This window comes from Meriones unguiculatus, chromosome 8 (genome assembly GCF_030254825.1).
Source record: "Meriones unguiculatus strain TT.TT164.6M chromosome 8, Bangor_MerUng_6.1, whole genome shotgun sequence".
In the NCBI taxonomy this organism is placed as follows: Eukaryota; Metazoa; Chordata; class Mammalia; order Rodentia; family Muridae; genus Meriones; species Meriones unguiculatus.
The window spans coordinates 21,356,273-21,374,761 of NC_083356.1; the positions used below are offsets into that span (position 1 = coordinate 21,356,273).

Sequence of the window (18,489 nt, forward strand, 5' to 3'; positions counted from 1 at the left end):
ATTGAGGCCACAGAAACTGCTTTAGCCATGCTACCTAATGAAACAAGGGTCTAAAGGTCCACCTCTAATCTGTAAAATATGTAGATCCCATTGGGATTTATGCCTGATGGGAGCAGAGCTTCCCTTATCGGGGAGCTGCGCTCTCTTTAAAAGCAATCATGAGCCAGGTGGTGGTAGCAAGCTTTAATCCCAGCAGAGGCCAGCCTGGTCTATAGATTGAGGTCCAGGCCAGCCTGGTCTACAAAGTTCCAGGACAGCCAGGGCTGTTACACAGAGAAACCCTGTCTCAAAAATCCTAAATAAATAAGAGCTATATGGAGGTTCTACTCCACTCTGCAGGAACTATAGGTTACTAACACACACACACACACACACACACAACAAACAAACAAACAAAAACAGGCCATTATTTAGAAGGGAGAGGAAAAAAAAAAACAACCCCTCAAACTCTAATTCTCTCAGAATTCACGTCATCCTAACCTTGATCTGTTAGGCTAAGGTTAGGATGAACCCAAAGTGCCCCTCAGCGCAGTCTGCCCTATGCAGGTGGCTCTGAGATTTCTCTACTGCTACATGTTACACTCACGTCACCTGCTTTGTACTTCTTTTACTGGCAGAGAAAACAAACCCAACCCAAACTCCTAGACTGTATCAATGCCACAAATCTCAAAGAAACACATTTCATTTGGTTTTGAAATAGGGTCTCGCTCCTCTTGCCACAGCCTCCCAGAGAAAAAAGTGGAGGAGTGAGCCACCAGATCCCAGAAATCTCACCATTTTTAAAATAAAGTAAGGGCGGTTTAAAGGGGGCCTTTAAACCCAGCATAAGATAGCCACCGCATTCAAAAAAACAAAACAGTAGCCGGGTATGGTGGCCCATGATTTTAATTCCAGCACTCAGGAGGCAGAAGCAAGAGGATCTCTGCAAACTCAAAGCCAGCCTGGCTACATTGTGAGTTGCAGGACAGGCAGGCATACACAGTGAAGCCCTGCCTCAAACAAACAAACAGTCAGGCTTGTTGGCACACACCCCTAATCCCAGCACTCAGGAAGCAGAAAGTGGTGAGATGTCTCTTAGCTCCAAGCCAGCCTGGTGTACACAGCGTTCCAGGTTGGTCAGAGCTATACAGTGAGACCCTGTCTCAAAAATAAAACAAAGCAAAGAACAAAACAAAATACAACCACCAACAACAGAAAACATACCACATCATTAACAACATCAAAAGTAGACTGGTTTCTAGGCATGAACAATTAGAGTCAATTTCTTTGTTCCTGGCTTAGTATAACTCATAAATCTGATTTAAACACTAAATCTAATCCAATTGTTTTCCTCAATCAGTGATGAATTTAAAAGATTTTCATGTTAATAGAAACAGGTATTTCATTTCCTTTTAAATTCCACAAAACACTCCTAGCTTTTTCCCTTTGTTTTGCTAAATGAACCCCTGTACTCACAAGAGATACAGGACCCAATGACTTCCTCCAGCAGGATCTTCTCTTATCTATGTGGTCATTAGGAGGGTCTACGCACAATCTAGAGACCAAGAGCCATCCTTTCTGACCAGGGCCTGGGATACTGCAGGGACCTGCTCAGGGCTACATGGCTGGCCTCAGTGGTATCACTGCAGGAGGGTCCCTGAGCAAGCAAGCAAACAAGCAAACAGGCAAGCAAGCAAGCAAGCAAGGAATAGTCCAACTGCTAGTCCTGAAAGGCAGGGAAAGGCCAGTACTAGAGACATAACATGCTCTTTTGTTTCCGGTTTAAATTCTTGCATCCTTAGCTGCCTAAGTGGACCCTACACCGCTGACCAGAGGCAGGGAAGACAGTGAGGGTGGGAGCCTGACCTTTGCCAAGTATCAGCTATCCCCAGGCTGAGATGGGGCTATATATACCCACTGGTTCAATTGAGGGAAGAGGTCAGCATCCCAAAGTTGGGGCAGGGTGTGTGTGTGTGTGTGTGTGTGTGTGTGTGTGCTCATTTCTTCCCACTGTACTCCAGCCCCTTTCTGAAGAGGTAAGACCAGTTACACAAGACTGACAGGTAGAGCAGAAGGAACCAGGCCTAACGAATGCGGAAAGACAAGCATGCCTGCTGTAGCACATTGCCCTGGTCCTGCTAGCTCCAACCCACGAGTATGTTACAGCTCTGAGGGGAAAGGCATCCTGGCAATCGGGAGCCTAGGAATACCACAAAGTCATACAGCTCCATTTATTGGGAAAGGCACAGAGAGTGGCTGCTTTGGAATACTCTCTTGGGCACTGTGTATAGGTTTTATTATTTGTATTATTCAGATGCTGATTTCTGTACCAGCAGAGACTTGAGAACAAGCCAGACTTTGGAGACAAGCGATGCTTCATAAAAGTAACAATTCCAAAGTCTGGCTGGTTCTCACTTTAATAGGAGAAAGAATCTCTAAAGGTTGTAAGAAAAAAAAAATCAAACTTTCAAGTGTCTTGACTGTGGCAAGCAAGGCAATTTCGAAATGAACTGTAGGCAGAGCCAAGCTAACTCCAAAAGAAGGCTGGAGCCTTCCAGAATATGCTGAAGGTGTGGCACATGCCAGCATAGGACTAAGGGACAAAGAAGGTAACCCCTCGTTGGGAAATGCCAAATGGGGGCCTTTCACAGGCCTCAGTATAAAATTCAAGTCGGCCATTTCAGGTCAGCAGCAGAGAAACTCATCCGGAGAGCAATTAAACACCATTACTCTGGATACAGTAGCCCAGATATCACAATCAGAGCAGTTTCCATAGACAAAACAGAAAATTCAGGAGAGACCAGAAAACAAGTATTTTGGCAAACTGCTATAGATGATCAGGGGCCTAAACTAAAAATGTTTACGAATGATATTGAAATTGAAGGTTTGGTAGACACAGGAGCAGATGTAACAATTATTTCACCAAAATCTTGGCAATCCAAATTGGTCTTTTTGAGGTAAATGCTCAGTTTCTAGGGGCTGAAACTTTATCTCAGGTAAAACAAAGTGTGAGATGACTTAAGTCTACAGGGCCCGAAGGTCAAATAGGAAAATTCAAGCCATATGTCTGGGGTAACAGTCCCCAGGCCAACCTGTCTGTCTGGCTAATACTCAGGAGCACACTGGGCCTGTTGCGATGTTTCTGCCTCCATTACCAAGTTTCACTGAGGCCTGTTGCCTCACACCAACACTGCCCTGAGCACGCTACATGCACCTCCTCACATAACCTCCCCAGCACAAAGCAGGTACCCGTGTCATCCCGGTTGTGTAGACGAGGAAACTGTAGCCAGAGGGACCAACTAACCTGCACACTGCCAAATACAGCCGGTCAGTAGTGTACATGCGATTAACAAGGGCCAATGATGGCATTTCGGCCAGTGGGAAAGCTCTCATAAGCCCCTTCCACCTGCTAAGTTGATCCCACACGCAGCGGGCAGGCCCCTTAGCCGCTAACACTTCCTCAGCCACTGAGAACTCTCAGAGATAAACCCTGCCCAAGGGGAGCTTGTCAGTGTGGGCTGGGTCACACAATACTGTGCAGGATAGAGTTCGGACCCGGGAAGTAACAAAGAAGACATAAAGGATGGGGACGAGGATGGGCAGAGAGATTCATGGGGTGGCCAGACAAGCTCCCTGAGAAGTGTGACTGAATCACTGGATTAAGGAACACGTGGGGAATTGGCCATTCATCATTTCTTCGCATCCAGAGAGTAAGACTGACAAGGCAGTATAGAGGCTGCGGCAAAGAAGGTGCAACCTTCATACGGCGGGGGAGGGTACCAACCAACCAGAAGAGAGTCTAAGAGGAACAAAATGGAGGCACCAGAGCAAGTTTCTCCCTTCTCTTGTCGACCCTGTGACTCCAAGGCCTAGACCAGCAGCTTCCTGAGTTCCCATCTTTTGGCTTCAGACTGAGAATCACACCTTTGTGCTTCAGTGGTTTAGGCTAAGACTAAGATACCTTCCTGGGGTCAGTGAACTGAGAGAAAACACGAGTAGCCAGATCATGCAGGGCCCAAGGCCATGGCTGGGAGCGTAGATTGGGGAGAATGGGCTGGCAAGATGGTTCAGCAGGTAAAGGAGTTTGACATCAAGCCTGATGGCGTGAGCTTCATTACTGGGATCCACACAGTCAGAGAGGACCAACTCTCGCAAGTTGTCCCCTGCCCTTTACATGTGCTGCTCCCCGAGCCCCCTCTCCCCAATAAATTAGCTTCCAAGGTGGAATATGGAGGGCTGTAGACAGATGGGTCAGTCTGACAAGGGTGGCAGGGAACTGTCAACTCTGGGAGATACGATGATACCATACAGGCCATGAATGGCCTTGGGTAGCAGCCACTGTGTACCACCGTCTGCTTGGGACCAGGAAGAGACCTGGGCTGGAGCTCCCATCAGCATGCCTGAAAGGCTCCTTGCTCTCACTTTCCTCAGATAAGAGCTCCAGATAAGGCCACTGTCACACAGCTGCCAGGACAGGCTCTAGGAGCTGTTGCTGAACACTACCCCATTCCTATCTTGCTTCCCGGGGTGCACCTGGCTTGAACCCCTTTTTGGAACCCAGGATCCCAGAAGCTGCCTGAGAACCAAGTTCTACTGATGAAGAACCTGATTGCCCTCAAGGCCCAGGCAGGCGGCTCTCCTGAGGACAAAGCCCTTGAGCCCTTCTGCCGAGACTGATCCCAAAGCTCAGGAGTCTATACTTAGGGCCAACCGGAGCCAGGAAAATTCACCAACCATTCTCCAGGGGCCTCCCCGGAACCTTCTCAAGGTATCCACTGTCACTCACACGGGTGCAGATGGCCCCATCCAACCCCAAGGTCTGCCATTTGCTATGTACATGGCCTTGGGCGTGCTCATCTGCATCCCAGAACAACAAGCAGGAGAGCTGGGGCTCTTCTGTAGAGGCCACACAAATCTTGAGCGTGCCGAGGCAGGTGTGAGCTGGGGAATGGCATCGTGCCCCAAGAGACCTACCCCATCAGATGCATCCTGCCCCTAGGACTGGGCCTGTTGGCTGGATGGGTAAAAGGGTGGAGATGAACTACATCATGGACACAGGAGGCTGAGGCCAAGCTGAGGTGTCAGTAGGACAGTGGGAAGTATGATCGGGGCAGACTTTCTCATCTATGTCTCCCTCCCCTCCCACACCCTTTTCCTTGGCTCTTACTGGAAGGTAACAGGAAGCTGCTAAGCCCAAGCCCCACACAGCTGGGAGTCAGGTTCTCCAGACAGAGAGATGGCTCAATGTGGAGGGGGTGGGGTATTTATTGGGCTCACGTGTTTCGGAGGTTGGTCGGTACAGTCGCATGACTCTGACGGAGACCCCAGCAGGCAGCTGTTTGGTCCAGTCCAAGTCTAAGGACCTCAGAATCATGGAAGCCTGGTGGGGTTCCCAGTCCAAGGCTGAAAGCTGGAGAGTTCACAAGCCACTGGTGTGAATCCTCCAGTCCCAAAGCCAGAGAAGCGAGAATTCTGGAGAAGTGCCCCAGTCCTAGCGGAGAGGAATTCACTCTCTGCCTTTTTGTTTGCTCCAGGCCCACATCCCATTGGACAGTGTCCCCCATGCTGAAGGCAGAGCTTTCCCCCTCACCTGTCTTTCCCCAGAGACAGCTTCTGGACACTCGGAAATCATGCATGGCCAGGTGTTTTTTAATCCTGTTTAGGGTAACACCCAAAATTATCCATCATAATGACCCAGCCATGACCTCAGAGTCAGGACCAGCTTCAGTCTGGCCATTACCCTCTAGAGGTTGTGACCAGAGTCATGCATCAGCAACTCCAGGGCACAGCCACTTGACAGGTGTCATGAGGGTGAGAGACATGACTGTGGAGCTCTCCATGGTCCTGAGCTGGCCTGAGCTGATCAGGTCCCAGTTGGCACCTGGTGTGCCCTTGGCTGGCGTTGTCCTAGCTCCTGCTAACTGGCCTCTGCTGGGAATTGAACTCAGGACCTCTGGAAGAGCTGACAGTGCTCTTAATCACTAAGCCATCTCTCCATCCCCAGCTAGAAACCTTCTACATGCCTTTCCTTCACAATTATTTCTCAAATAAAGAGCCTACCCTCCCATTTTACACACGAGGAAACTGAGGCTCAGAAGGGTAAAGCAGCAGGACTCACTCACTCACCTGTGCAGACTCACTGCCCTCCAGAGCTTGAGACCCACACAGTTCCCTCCTAAGTGGAAGCAGGCCTTGGCCACAGGCTCCAGGAGGCTGTGAGCAGCAGGAACCTGGTCAGCTTGTGCCTGAGGATGACCCACATGGCCAGCCTTAGTGCTGTTCAACAGCAGTCCCTATGACAATGGAAATGTACCCAGCCTGCACTCTCCATTACAATAGCGACTTGCCACATGTGGCCACTGAGAACTTGAACCTGACTTTGGCAACGGAGGAACAATCTAATTCTTGTAGCTACATGCACTAAGGGCTATACTGTATTGAAATTTGCACTAGATTGATCCAGAGACGGCGGACGCAGAGAGGCAGGTAAGCCAGCTGCACCAACCCTACCAGAATGATGGGGGCAGATGAGGGAACAGCCAGCCGGGAGAGTGGGATGGTTGTGGATCCTAGCAGAGTGGTGTCCTATACATTCTAGGTAGCTGTGGTGGTTTGAAAGAAAACGGCCTCCACAGGCTCACAGGCAGTGGCACTATTAGGAGTTGTGGCCTTGTTGGAGTAGGTGTGGCTCCACTGGAGAAAGTGTGTCACTAGGACGTGAGCTTAGAAGTCTTAAATGCTCATGCCAAGCCAAGCGGCTCACTTGTTCTTCCTGCTGCCTGCCAATCCGGATGCAGAACTCTCAGCAACTTCTCCAGCACCACGTCTGCCTGCAGGCCGCCGTGCTTCCTGCCATGATGATAATGGACTAAACCTCTGGAACTGTAAGCCAGCCCCAGTTAAATGCTTTCCTTTGTAAGAGTTGCCGGTGGAGCACACCTGTAATCCCAAGCCCTCGGGGAGGCAGAGGCAGGCAGTTCTCTGTGGGTTCAAGGGCAACTTGGTCTACAGAGTGAGTCCAGGAGAGCCAAGGCTACACAGGGAAACTCTATCTCAAAAAAAAAAAAAAAAAAAAAAAAACCACCACTGGTATCCTCATGGTGTCTCTTCATAGCAACAGAAACCCTAAGACAGAAGTCAGTGCCAAGGGCTGAGGTACTGTGTGACAGGCCTGGCCATGCTTTTGTTTGGAGGGATGTGAACGCTGGGTTAGAAAAGCGGCAGAGTGCCTTAAGTGCTGCTTAATGGGCCAAACTGACAGGAGCATGGAAGACAGTGGTGCTGAGGGGGCCCAGCTCAAGGGGTTGCAAAGATGAATTTTAGTGTGTAGCCTAAAGACTGTTGTTGTGCTGTTTTGGTGAAGAATGTGGCTGCCTGCTGTTTACACTTGTCCTAAATAAATAAATAGAAAATCTGCCTGAGGCTAAACTAAAGATTTTGGATTAATTTCGTTGACTGAGGAAATCTCCGAACAGCCTAGTATCAACTCTGTTGTGTGGCTGTAAGCATTCACTCTTATGCAGACCCATAATGAAAAGGAGCAAGCTGAACAAGGAAAAATAGAAAAAGTGCAATTGGAGGAGAAAATGGGTCCCAGGAATTGGAATGGAGCTAAGTCCTGTGTTCAAGGAAATAACAAGATTAAAAAAAAAAAAAAATCCTGATGTTAAACGGAATAAAGGGAGTGGTCACCTCAGGGCAAGATCCCCACTTAGCTAAGTTTCCAAAATTATGAAAAATAAGAAAATAAAGAAATAAAGAACAGCTTAGGGGCTGGAGAGATGGCTCAGAGTTTAAGAGCCCTGTCTGTACTTTCAGAGGTTCTGAGTTCAATTTCCAGGAACCACATGGAGGCTCATAACCATCTACAATGAGATCTGGTGCCCTCTTCTGGCACATATCCAGGCAAAACATTGTATTCATAATAAGAACAGCTTAGGTCCAGGCATGGTGGTACCCACCTTTAAGCCCAGAACTCAAGAGGCAGATCTACAGATCAGGTTCTAGGTTAGTCAAGCTTAGGCAATGAAGGAAAGGAAACCATCAGAAACAGAAAGCGGGTGAAAATGTTAATTGAACAGTGGGGCCACGTTCCAGGCCCCGAAAGCAGAGCTTGGCAGCTCTGGCCATGTGGTTCTGGCTTTAGAGTCAAGGATAGAAGGAAGAAGGTTGTGGAATCTCCGTCTGTGACTAAGGAAAGCCACTGAGGCCAGCTGTGCATCAAGGGTGTCCTTGCACGGAGACCCAGAGAGGCCACTGTGTGAAGCTGTGAAAGTGATGCCTGGATTGCCTTGGGGACCCCAAGATATTAGAGATGCCAGAGCCATGGATACCTGCTGAGGAGAGCTGCTAACAGGGCATGGAACCAGCCCAAGAAAGAGAAATGTGTTACAGCCAACAAAGCTGAAAGGGGTTGGAGATCTGAAGAGTGTTTTGACATTAGACATGGAAGTGCAGAGTTTGGAGTTTGCCCAGCTGGTTTTCCATCTTGTTTTGGTTCAGTATTTCCCCACTATGCTCTCTTTGCTCCTTTTTGGAATGATAATGTATATGCTGTGCGCCATTATATGTTGGATATCGTATCTGTATCTGTGATCTGATTCTGATTTTACAGTGGATTACAGTTAGGAGATTACATGAGTCTCAGAAGAGACTTTGAATTTTGGACTTTTGAACAGAGTTGAGACTGTGATAGACTATGGGGACTTTTGAAGATGGATGTGGCTACAAGCCTATGGGGACCAAGGAGTGGTTTGAAAGAAAATGGCCCCCACAGGCCCATAGAGAGTGGCACTATTAGGAGGTGTGGCCTTGCTGGAGCAGGTGTGGCTTCCTGCCATGATGATAATGGACTAAACCTCTGGAACTATAAGCCAGCCCCAGTTAAATGTTTTCCTTTATAAGAGCTGCCATGGCCATACTATCTCTTCACAGCAATAGAAACCCTAAGTAAGGCAGTAACTATTGCAGGCAAAGGTATAGCTTTACACATTGGCATATTAGGCAAGAGCCAGGGAGGGCTGCAGCGCTGTAAGCAGAAGCTGGGGAAGGTCCGAGAGGACAGAAGAGGAGATCAGAGCCACGAGGAAGCGGATGTGGGATGCTAAGCAATACCCAATGTGCAGTAAGGTTGGGAGAATAACAGTGACCTAGGGCTAGGGCGAGATCCTGGGCTCAGGATTAGAAGAGAGCAGGAGTGGGAAGGGAAGTGGCCCCAGGTCATCACTTGGCAGTGAGGTATCCAGAGACTGTATTCAGACCCTGCAACCAGATTACCAGCATTCTCTGTATCCCACCCATCTCCACATTCCCTCAACCATCAAATAGGGATAGAACAAGATCCATGTCACAGGAGAAACTTCAGGAATATTTATTTTTATTCTTCACAGTACTGAGGATTGAACCAAACCCAAGCATGCTAGCCAAGTGCCCTACCACTGAGCCATCTCCTCAGACATTTATTAAAGTGCCTGGAACTTCTTGGCCGATCCGGTAGCAGCTGAACACTCGAGGCCTGATATGTGCTAACTGTCTGCTACAGGAGAGAAACCAATGCTTCGGAGGCAGAAAAGGGAGCCAGGAGGAGAAAGTCTGACAGGCCTGTGGAGATGGGGACAGTGGCTGAGAACACTTGTTGCTCTTGCAGAGGACCGGGCCTTAATTCTCAGGACCCTCACGGTGGCTCACAACGAACTCTAATTCCAGAGGCTCTTACACCCTTTTCTAACCTTCTCAGGCACGAGGCACACACATGTTACACACGCATGCAGACGAAGCTGGCATGCACTCATAAAAATGAAATAAGTCAGCTAGGCAATGATGGCGCACGCCTTTAGTCCCAGCACTGAGGAGGCAGAGGCAGGCAGATCTCTGAGCTTGAAGTCAGACTGACCTACAGTGTAAGTTCCAGGACAGCCAGGGCTACACAGAGAAACCCTGTCTTGGGAAAAAAAAAAAAAACACATAAATTTTCAAAAATATTTTTAAAATAAAGTCTAGTTAGCCTTACTGTGTCCCCATCAACAAAAGAACAGAGTCCAGAAAAGGGCAGTGACCTGGCCAAGGCCTTATAGGAGGTTTCTTATCACGGCCAGAGAGACCTGGGGTGCAGGGATGGATCCCCAGCCTCCAGCTACCTGAGGAACAACTGAGGGCAAATGATGGCCATATGGATGCCCCATGTGGTGCCAGTGACAAACGGACCCTTACCACTCTACTCATTTCTAGCCCGGTGTGAATACACAGATGGACAGAGGGAACAGCATTCCACAAAGAACAGGCCAGGAATGGGAAAGGGTCCCTGTCCAAAGCCCTTTGCAGGCCAGAGGTGGACAGGAGGTGGCCAGACCACAGCAGATGTGGGTAAATCAAAAGAACAAGTCATGTGTTACCTCAGGCCCACAGCTCAGATCTCTCAGAGATATGGCCTTCCTTCATGCAGAGCAGTCCCCTGCAGCAAGACTGTGGGGTTGCCCAATGCGGAGCAAAGAGTCCACCAGGCCCGGCTGAGGTACAGGGATGGTAACTGAGGGCAGTGAGAGAAAGAGCGAGCCGGGGAGACACAGTTCCTGTAGTTTAGGACACCGGCTTCGGGTGGGCGAACAGGTAAGGATGGCTACTTGGGAGCAGCTGTAGCAGGGGTCAGAGCAAAGGACAAAGCCCTTACAGAGCTCAGCACAGAGGGACAGAGGACACAGATGAGGAGGCTGAAGAGGGCATCAGGGTTAAGAAGGGTCTTCGGAGGAGATCACATGCAGCTAAACCCTCTAACCAGGCAGGGGTGGACAGAGTGAGATCAGACCCCGCCTCCCAGGAACTCCCACCTTCATCATCATCCCGTTCATGGCGGCAGCTGACGCCTGAAGTATTGTCTGCAGCCAGGCACCGCGTGCCACCCTCCCTCCTTCTGCCTGGAGGATGGACAGCCTGGCTGGTGGCAGTCCGACATCTGCAGTTCTCAAGTCACGCATCTCTCTGCCTTCAAAGAGTGACCAGGCAACCACAAGGATCCCACTGCACCCGCCTACCCTGCCAAATAGCTTGGACTAGCGCGAGCTCCCACAGTGCATCATTAGGCTGGGCAGCAGGGACTTTAAAACCACAGTTCACAACGCCCTAAGTTCTCTGGAGGTCTGGAGGGACAGCCGGCAGCTCCTCACCTCTACCCAGCATCCACAGGAACTTGCCATATGTCAAGTCCCTCACAGTATGACGTGGAGTAGCTGATACTCGATACTCGAGGAAGTGAGAGGAAAGTCCAAGAGGAGACCTGGGCCTCACGAGACAGGACCCTTCCACAGAGGGCAGACTCCTTCCCTGACTGTCCCTAACACGCCCTGTCCATGCCCCTCCATAGGAACCTCCTTGTTCACATCCTCACCTCTGAACTTCACCCTGGCCCTGCTCACTGGAAACTCAGACCAACGGAAGAGAGCTCCAAGGCTGGTAAACCTGCAACTCGGGTGTTACTGTTCCCCTGCCTGATTGCAAACCTGTTTCCACAGCTCTCCAGCGACCTGCAACTGTGGGGGCTATAGGGGTCTATCTTGAGACACCCCCATAAACGCTCAGAGTACTTTATGTCAGCCCGTACTGCATCCTGAGCCCAGCCACACACGGCTACTTACAGGTGAAAAGCCAGGCTATCTGACTCTACCTCAAGCCACGTTCCTCATTACTCCACCTGTATGGGGGTCACTGCCAGGTCCCTACTGGCCACCGCTGCCCACCCTTCCACAACCTGCTACCTGTCTGGAGACACCCAGTCCAGTCCAAGCTTCTATGTCTCTTCCTTGGTGCCCCAGGTTAAACAAGGGGTCAGTTATGTGACCGGAAGCTGATCTCAGCCGGGCCATACAACAAGCACAGCTGTCTACACAGACTGGCTTCCCAGTGCCACCTCCTCCCAGGCCTCAGGTCTCACTTGTAAATTAGGTAACCAGGTAGCTGGAGAGGCAGCCCTGCTCTCCCAGAGAAGCTGGGCGCTGGGCGAGGCAGGAAGCAGCTGCATTTTTCTTTCCTGGAGCTGTCAATGCCAAGTGCAGGTGACCAACCACAGAGGGACCAAAAAGCCCCACTGAGCTTTTTCTACTCTCAGGGCAGAGGACTCTACCCCACCCCCAGGGGAAACTCTCAGAACATGGAAGGTAAAGGCGGGAGGATGTGCCTAGCCTGAAAGCAAGGTCTCTGTCTCTTCCTTTAGCTGTCTGCCTCGCTGCGTGTACCTGTGTTGAGACAGGGTCTCACGTAGCCCAGGCTGGTCTCACACTTGTTATAGAGTTAAGGATGACTTTGACACTCTTCTGTCCTCCAGCCTTTCATTGCCAAGTGCTAGGCTGGACCAAAGACTCTGTGCAGGGGGGCCGAGGAGGACGAATCCAGGGCAAGAACCCGTGCTGCCCCCTTTAAAAGTAGCCCACAGCTGCACGGTGGAGCATGGACCTGAAGCTCTCCATCCACCAGAGAACTGAGATCTGTGTGGCTGACCACAGGTGAGACTTTGGAAGCCTAGAGGAGATCCCCTAAATAGCCTAGGAGTCCCATTTTGGCCCAGCCACATCCCTCATTCTCTGTGGTGGACTTTGAAGGCAGGTGAGCAGTGCTCTGAGCACTCACATTGCAGAAGGGGCCCACCGGGCTTTCGCCAGGCTTTGCACACAAAGCTCCACTCAGAGGTTTCCCTCTCCACACAACTCAGTATGGCCTCGACCTCCCTGAAGCAGTCTCCAAGCCCAGCCCACTCAAAAGCCCTGGACTTGCAGTTCACCCTCCCAGCAGGCTATAACCACTAAGTCCTGCCCCCACTTCCCCCAAAAAACACACTTGATACTCGGCAAACATCAGTGCAATAAATATCCTGCAAACCAATGAACAAACAGGATGCCCACAGGCGGCCCCTCCCTTCTGTGTGTAAGCATCTCTAACTGCCAGGTGACACGGATGGGCACATACTGGCCCAGCTGCCCCTCAGCGGGAAGGAGATGCCAAGCCAAAGTACCAAGCCAAAATACCATGCCCGGTAGATGAGGGGCCTTCCCACTTCTGCAGCGAGAGGCCGGGTAGAGCTGGGGAGAGGTGCCGGGTTGAGCCTTCAAAACAGAAGAGGCCAGAGAGGAACTAAACAGTGTTGAGAGGAAGTGAGAGCAGTTGGAGGAAGGTGAACTTACTTGGCGCCTGTGAGATTCTGTGGTAGCTGGTACCCCCTGACCCTCACTGAACTATATCCTACTTGAACTCATCACAGGCATCTTCAGGAACCCAGAGGCCAGTGGGGGATGGATCTGACAGGAGTCCCTGCCCCTCAACTCCCAGCCACACAGCCTCCCACGCCCAAAAAGGTGGCCCTGTCTCGGCAGCAGTAGGAAACAAGAGAGCAGGCAAATTCAAGAGTCATGCCAAGGCCAGCTCTGCCAGGAATCGGAATGAAAAGTGGGGTGCTCCCTGCACAAGTAACTCTCCAGCACAGCTTCAGGGGGTACCTTGAGGTTGAAGTTGGGTAGTAGTGTAAGACTAGGCACCTCTCAGTTTCCTGAGGCCAAGGCCAGAGGGAATGGGGGCTGAAAGGGTCAAAATAAACATTCTGGACTAACCCCCCCCAGTGGTGGTGGGGAAGCTCGGCTCTCTGAGGCATCCTGAAAGGACCTAGACTCAGCCTGGCCCTTCTCCATCCCCACCACTAAGTGATCCTAGGCAGGCAACTTACCAAATGAGCCTCAGAGTTCCTGTCTGCAGGGTAAAATCAGCCACCCTCTCTTCTCTCTCAAGAACTAAACAGGATGTCAACCAGGGAGCCTGCTGCACAAGCTCCTGAGACTCCTGCTGTGCCTAGCCTCACCCCGTGCCTGGTAGGACACTTGACCCCTCTCCCTCTCTAGCAACCAAGGGTCACTACAATGATGGACCCATCCAGACATCTCCTCCTCTACCGCCATTGCTCAAAGCATGTCACACCCAGAATGAAAGGCTGGTCTGGGTGTCCACAGACCCCTGCTGAGACGGCCTCTCACGTCTTCCCTAAGTTCACCTTCCTCCTCCCTACCCATCCTCCCCAGGCTGAGCCTCACCCTGGAGCCCTCACACTGGCTGTCGCTGCCTCCTGGAGCACCCTTCCTTCAGATCTCTGCGTGCTGGCTGCCTCTTTCTGATATCACTGCCCAAGGCTGCCGCCGCCTTCTTTTTAAGATTTGTTTATTATATACACAGTGTTTTGCCTGCATATACACCTGCATGAGGCAACCGATGGTTGTGAGCCCCCATATGGTTGCTGGGAATTGAACTCAGGACCTCCAGAACAGCAGCCAGTGCTCTTAACTTCCAAGCCATCTCTCCAGCCTCAGCACAAGGCCTTCTTGACCCCTGGGCCCAACCTCCCCTCTCCCCCCTCTTCAGGTCTCAACCCCACAGCTCATCCTGTTGCTGGCCCTTGTTTATGTCTCCCTGCCCTCAGGAATGTCGACCACAGGAGCAAAGGGTTACTTTCTCTCCCCACCCCCACGACACAGCTTGGTTGAAAGACTTTGGAACCAAACAATGCACAGGCCCAAGGAAACCGTAGAGAAAGGGCTCACATAGACAGTGACGAGCTCTGTCTGGCTCAGGGGTGCCCAGCGGATGCGCCCAGACACTAAGTACTCATACTTGTCGGGACACCCTCCCTGACTTCAGTGCCAAGAAAATCCCATTCCCTTCCCCCCTCCCCAGAAAGTCCCCTCAACACCCTCTGCTGAGATCAACGGTCTTGTCCCAGCAGTACCAGCCCCTCCCACCTCCCACCCAGGCTCCAGCCTTCCAGGAACAATGTACAAAGGGCCACTTTAGCTCTATCTCCAGCCCAGAGGGCTGGGGGAGGGAAGGGGTGCTCCCTCCCCCTCCCCCATCCTCTCAGGACCTCCCTGCTGATGGAGTCAAGCCCCTCGAAAGGCAGCTTTGTTCCTAACGTTGTCCTTGTGATGTGGGGGTGAGGGGCAACCCACAGAGTGAGGGACAGGTGTCACAGCAGGCACCCAGGAGGTGAGCGTGGCCGTTGGTTACACAGCAGCGCTCCAGGAGGCCAGCTTAGCTTCTGCGGGCAAGCCAAGGTGTGCTCCAGATGGATTACTCTGACAAGCAAGCTGATAACCTATGACCCAAGCCTGGCACCAAAGGAGGCATTGGCAACTTCTTTATGCCTGCTATTCTTTTGTCTGGGCCACTCAGTGATGACTATGGCTAGTCATACACACCTAGTGGGTCCCCAAGAGCCTCCCTCTGTCCTTCCATTCAACAACCCTCTTGAATATCATCCCTCCTCTGTCCCATGGCCTACAGAGAATCAAAACAGACAAAACAAAACCAAACCTTCCCTCCTGACGCTGGCTGCCAGATTCTACCAGCATCCCTCAGTCTCTACCTGTTACCGGGTCCTCCCGGCTGGTAGGCCCCGGCCCAGGGGCTGGCTCTTCCCCAAGCTGTTCTTCCCTATATAAACCAGCCATTTGGGTTATAAATCCCTTTTTATGGCCTTCTGGCTTCTTGGCTGTGGCTCCAGGTCCCTCTCACTTCTTCTTCCCCCTACTCCTTAACCCCCTAATCCCCACCCACACATAGCCCAGGTCAGTCTGCTGGTCCTGTTCACTCCAGGCCCTTCCAGATGCCTCTGGCAATGGTCTCCCTCATATTTACAATAAACCATCTTCCCCACCATGCCTAGGAGCTGTCATGCCCCCCTTTTGTTTTATTTTTCATGCAAGCACTTACCAAGATGATGATACAGCCTCTCTGAGGAACTTCTAATCATGTCTCCAGGAACCAGCCAGGCTGGCAGTCATCTTAGACCCCATGGTCAGCAATCAACGGGAAAGTCGTGCAGCCTTCCTGAGGGAGCCCCAGTCAGGTGCTCAGGACCCAGACTACTGTTCTCTTTCTTGGACCCAGCGGCCCCTAAATAATGTCCACACACAAGGATAAAGTCCAAGCATGCCGGGAGGCTGCAAGCTCCCCGGCAATCTCTCTCCGCACACCTGTCCCGTAGCTTGGGCTACCTGCTAGAGCTGAGGCTTCTAGCCTGCTCGGCTGTCCGATGACTCAGGCTCAAGGACAAGCTAACACAGAAGAAGTAATAAACCGTGGTCTGCTGAGTGGCTAACTGGCCCTCTTTGAGGCCACACCTGAAGCTTTCAGCAGAACCGCTGGCCTCTCGGGTCTGGTCTGCAACTCAGGAAAATGATCAAGGTCCTAGAGTCGCCGGTCACATCACCTCAAAGCTCCCGAGCCCCTGGAGAAGTGGCTTCCCTGTGGTCCTCTTCCAGATGGAGGGACAGAGGTGCAGAGAGGAGACAAAGGAAATAAGGAAATGAGTTCAGCCTTCAGTGTAGAGTGAGCCACGCAGGGCTGGGAGGAGCATGGGTGTGGAGGACACAAAAGAAACCAAGAATTTCCTTTTTCTTTCTTTCTTGTTTGTTTGTATGTTTGCGTCAAGACAGGGTTTCTCTGTGTAGCCCTGGCTGTCCTGGAATTTGTTCTGTAGGACTAGGTTAGCCTTGAACTCAAGAGACCCACCTGCCTCTGCCTAGCAAGTCCTGAGATTAAAGGCGTGCACCACTACTGCCAAGCTAAGGAATTTTTAAGAGAAAAGATATTTAATGTGTTTTTCCACCTAGGAGGCTGGGAGTGGAGGTGATTAATAACCTGGTGATTTGTGCTTTCTGTAGGACGAGGCCATATCGCACACAAGCAGGACTAGAGGTGGCTAGTAGGAAATGGATTTTCTTCTTGCCTCTCACAGATCATTCCTCTTGCCTGTTATAACAACTGCAGGGACACCCCCCCCCCCCGCCCTGCACATGGGGATAACGAATGTAGGGAGCGAGGAATGGCTGGAACAAGAGACTTAGAATCCTCCTCACCCCTCACCATGTCCACACTGCTGTTCCCACTGTGTGAAAGAATGAACGCGAACTGGGAAGAGGCAGAGGATGACACCCTGCAGTCCTCCCCTGGATCTACAGCCTCACAATGAACATGGCCCCCGGCAGAGCAGGTGAGGGCTCTTGGGTCTGGGCGTCGGTAGGTTCTGAGCTTCCTGCAGCCTGCTGGCAAACACTCTGTGCCGGTCATCTGCTCTGCTCTCTGCCCGGGGCTCTCCCGAGACACAGGCTTGAGGCCGCTAACTACTTTCCCATGCTGTCAGACCCTGTCAGGATGACAGGGCATTAGGGTGACTCAATATTATGGGAGGGTATTTCTGAGTGTTGGCAAGGACAAAGGGGGCAGTTGTACCATAGCAAAGACAGGCTGGACCCTTCTGCCATAGGAGCCTTCCCTTGGGTCAGGATCTAACAGTCTCCATTTGGGACACAGGAGGCCAGCCATCAGAGCTTTGGTGGCTGAGCCCACTATTCACAGCCTCCATGAGACCACCACCCAGCTAACTCTTGGCCTCCCTGAGACCTTCCTCACCCAGTCAATAACTTAACTCTCTCACCTAGAAGACCCAGTAAGTGCTGACAGGCAGGCATATAAGGGCTTACATAGCCCAGTAACTCCAAGAGTTGGAAGCAGGAGGATCAGGAGTCCAGAGTCATCTTCATACGTCAGGTTCACGGCCAGCCTGGGCTACACTAGATCCTGTCTCAAAAGAAGAGGAGGAGGAACAGAGGGAGGAGGAGAAGGAGAAGGAGAAAAGTGTGGCCTTGTACCACATACAGTTAAGACTAGGAAAATCCTATTAGGGAAGCTATCGCCACAGGAAAGCTGCCCACAGGTCCTGGCAGCAGAACCGGATGGAGGGAGGGGTTAAGTGTCATCAGGGAACTTTTCTTCTCTCTTGCCTTTCGAAGACTAAACTTCATTTTCCTGCTTTAATGGCTTCTTATCTGTCTTAGGAAAGCAGCAAATGAAAGAGAGCAACATGGCCACTCTCCTGTTCTGCTGGTTCCTTCAGGCCTGGGTTCTCACAGGCCCTCCCTCTCCCCCTGCACCTTTTTTTCTGGAATAAACCATCTCCATAGATCTCCTGCCAGCTTTGGGGCAACACGCGTTTTTCTCTACCAGGCTTTTTCCTGCGCACTAGAGGACCGGAGCTCAGAGCTCTGAGAACTCCATTCTCCTCACCCAGATCCCTGGCTTGGGGACATGGGCAGTATGAGTAGTATGGTGGTACAGAGAGCCCTGGGCTATCACAGACCATCAGCACCCTTGGCCTCTTCTTGTGGACCACTGAGTAAGTCCTGAGTGCCACAGACCTCAATGTTCCTCCTACGAAATGGGCAGTTTTTTCCTGACAATGAGGCCTGGAGGTCCCTAGCTCAGCCCCTTCTCTTGGCTGAGATGACAATCACCTGGATTCAGCTTTGCTTTTCCTATACTTCCAGGAGCTAAGCCGGAAGTCTGTCTATCACTCTTTTCCTTTGCCACAGAGACACAAGGAACCAGCAAGTAAGCCTTGTTGCTGGCCCTCTAACCTCCAGTTCTGGCCAATTCTCTTCCCCTGCTTCCTCCTCTTCCTCCTCTTTTCTTTTTCTTTCTTTCTGT

At 51.2% G+C, this 18,489-nt stretch overlaps 1 protein-coding gene across 2 annotated transcripts in view; it reads right to left on the reverse strand.

Moving 5' to 3' along the window:
* Nucleotides 1–18,489, reverse strand: part of Mgat3 (beta-1,4-mannosyl-glycoprotein 4-beta-N-acetylglucosaminyltransferase) — a 31,847-nt gene that overhangs the window by 6,291 nt on the left and 7,067 nt on the right. Inside the window, exon 1 of one of the 2 annotated variants that reach the window (XM_021652432.2) lies at nucleotides 15,715–16,234. The exons of the other annotated variant lie outside the window; for it this stretch is intronic. The gene's annotated coding sequence lies outside the window, so the exon portion shown is untranslated. Of the gene's footprint in view, nucleotides 1–15,714; nucleotides 16,235–18,489 lie in introns of those variants that run through there. 2 annotated transcript variants of the gene reach the window in all.